This window comes from Salvelinus fontinalis, unplaced genomic scaffold, assembly GCF_029448725.1.
Source record: "Salvelinus fontinalis isolate EN_2023a unplaced genomic scaffold, ASM2944872v1 scaffold_1825, whole genome shotgun sequence".
Classification (NCBI taxonomy): domain Eukaryota; kingdom Metazoa; phylum Chordata; class Actinopteri; order Salmoniformes; family Salmonidae; genus Salvelinus; species Salvelinus fontinalis.
The window spans coordinates 19,411-22,868 of record NW_026602034.1 but is presented as its reverse complement, the minus strand read 5'-3'; positions in this window follow the sequence as shown (position 1 = coordinate 22,868).

Genomic DNA, 3,458 nt, shown 5'->3' with positions numbered 1-3,458 from the left:
TTTGCCAAAATATGACATATACACGCCGTACTTTAGGGCCCATAATGCAATTCTTCAGAAAATGGGCGTGGCTTCAACGTTTTCAGATTTGAATAAAATGGGGGTAAATATGCAGCCGAGGTCCAACAAGAGAGCGGATACAAATGAACTGCTTTAAATAATTATGACAAATGTTGAGCAATGCAATAAAGTAATGACTTTTCAATTAAGTTACATTACATGTTATATGACTATTGTTGTTCACTTGACAATCTTAAGACAAATGTCAAATAATGAACATTCATTACAGACGTCATTGTTTGTACAACATCATGGCTACACATCACCTTTTACAGTGGATTTCTGCTGTTGTGGGCCTTAAACCATCTGTCTGACTTGTTGTTCACACAGGAGAGAGAGGTGACTATCGTGGATCCTCTGGGGAGCCTCAACAACCTCATGATGCTGACGAGGCAGAGAAGAGTCTCTCCAGGTCGAAACACCAGCAGAGAACCACAGGGAAGAAATCTCATTGCTCCTCTGACTGTGGGAAAGGTTGCACATCTTCATCAGAACTTAAAATACACCAGAGAACACACACAGGAGAGAAACCTTATAGCTGTGATCAATGTGGGAAGTGTTTTCCTACATCTTGCTATCTGACGGTATACCAGAGAACAGACACAGGAGAGAAATCTTATAGCTGTGATCAATGTGAGAATAGTTTTAGTACATCTTGCTATCTGACGGTATACCAGAGAACAGACACAGGAGAGAAATCTTATAGCTGTGATCAATGTGGGATGAGTTTTACTACATCAACCAATCTGATTCGACACCAGAGAACACACACAGGAGAGAAACCTTATAGCTGTGATCAATGTGAGAATAGTTTTACTACATCTGGCCAGCTGACTTCACACCAGAGAACACACACAGGAGAGAAATCTCATAGCTGTGATCAATGTGACAAGAGATACTCTGAAAAAAGATATCTGATCAAACATCAGAAAATACATACATGAAGCAGTTGTTTCATGATATCAATGAAATAATGTCACAATGTAGAATGTTTTAACATTGTAGTAGGAGTATTTTAATGATGTCACAATGTAGAATGTTTTAACTTTGTAGTAGGAGTATTTTAGTGATGTCACAATGTAGAATGTTTTAACATTGTAATAGGAGTATTTTAATGATGTCACAATGTAGAATGTTTTAACATTGTAATAGGAGTATTTTAATGATGTCACAATGTAGAATGTTTTAACATTGTAGTAGGAGTATTTTAATGATGTCACAATGTAGAATGTTTTAACATTGTAGAAGGAGTATTTTAACGATGTCACAATGTAGAATGTTTTAACATTGTAGAAGGAGTATTTTAATGATGTTCTACCTTATCCTTTGCCCTGTTCAATTGATTGCAGCATGATATGGATATTAGCCTCAGCGGAAAATCCAGGCTCTGAATTGAAAGAGTATTATTTAACAAAAAGTGACTAACAAAAAAAGAGCTGTGTTACACTTACTGCGTTGGTGACCCACTTTAATCAAAATACAGCACTTCAAAATGTAGCTAGATGTTTTCTACAAGTTGAAAAAGCTGCTTGTTTAAAAAAATACATGTTAGATGATAATTGTTGCAGATGTTTGTTTATATACACACATGAAAGCAGTATAATAAATTGTACTAATCAATTTGATTAACAATCTGACATCACTCCAGTATTTCTTTACAACATTAAAATGCAAATTGTCTTTATTCCACTCCTGAAGAAGCATGACTCAAATCACCTCATACTTCAAACATTCAGCCTGACAAAATATACATGTTTTATTATGTCATGCCTCACCATTAAGTGAAGTATTGCCAATACATATTAACAAAAGGGTGAACATTTTGTTTTGATTTTCATATTTACAATTCATGTAACATTTAGTAATCATAATTATTTATGCAACCAGCTGACCATTTTTGGGTACAATTATATTGACAATGTTGCCCTGCTTTTAGAATATCAGGGTTCATTCTCAGATGTGCCAACCCAAATGCATGACATTGGGGACTGGGCCCGATCCAACAACATGCCTATCAAGTGAACCCTGAAAAGAGAGAGAGAAGTAAGGTGGAAAGTTACTACGGATATTGCAGGAGTTGGTTGCTGATTGTCTCAAGGGTGGGCAGTCAACAAGTTTTGCGTTTAGCCAGTACGTTGCCATGGATCACAATTTATTTTGACTGCACGTTTTTCCGTATTGGAGATTCGTTTTTTGGAGGCTCGTTCCGAGGGGACGAGAGTTCTAGAAGCTATTTAGTTTTAGGATTCTATTGAAAGAAAAAGGATTTAAAAAATAATACGATTGTATATTATTATTTAGAAATATGTGTTTTTTCTTGTTTTTAATTGTTGACAGCCAGTAGACACTATGTTTATATTGTAGAAGTATTGTAGTTGATTATGTGAAATGGAAGTTTTCTGTTGGGGGTGAGCAAACTTGTCCAACAAAAATATAGGATATTTGTCTTAAGCGGGAAGGTGTTACAGGCTTTGGTTTTTCCATTTATGTTTTGAGGTTGGACTTTAGCACGTATAGCTCGTCAGCACGTAGGACGCACTGATTGGTGTCACCTCGTTAGTCAGTATGTGTTACACCTGTGCTGGCTTGTCCATCTCGTTAGTGGGAAGGTGTTTCACCTGAGCTGGTCCAGGTTCTATTTAAGAGTGTCTGGCCCAGTGCTCCAGTTGTCTTGATAGATGTGGAGAGTCAACACCTTTAGTTGCTCCACTTCCTGTCTTTTGATGTGGGTTTTTCTTATGTTGGCATTTCCTTAGGGTGCTCATTAGTCTTTCAGTTGTTAGTCTTCTGTTTGTTGTGTACTAAATATGTCTGTTTATTTTTATGTTTTTATTTGTGTCAGACAGTGCTGAAAGTCTACATCAGCTACATCCGATCCCTCTTTGAATACGCCCTACCAGCCTGGATAACAGCTTCACCACAGCAGATCAATAGGCTACAGATAATCCAAAACATGGCAACAAAAATGGCTTACAGACTACCAAGATAACTTAGTGATTGCTGATGTAACAGCAGATCAATCGGCAACAGATAAACAACTGCTAAACACGTGTATGTGACCAATAAAATGTGATTTTGAGTTTAAATAGATGTCCTATTTATCGAAGATGCTGTTGGCTTGGGTCAAAATTACTCCAAAGGATTTGAGTTTGTTAAAACTCCATTTTGATACAGAAACTCTAATCCATGATTTAGATTTATTAAGAACAAGTTGATTGACAAAGTCATGAAGAATTGAATAAAGCACAATTTGGCTATGATTTAAGATATGCCTCTGGGGTCAAAATGATCCATGTCAGAAGTATGGTTCAATGCAAATGTGTAGTGGGTGTAAAGTTTGTTTTAAACTCTCACTCATTAAACACGAATCAATCAACACATTCTTCTCTTTGAACGAC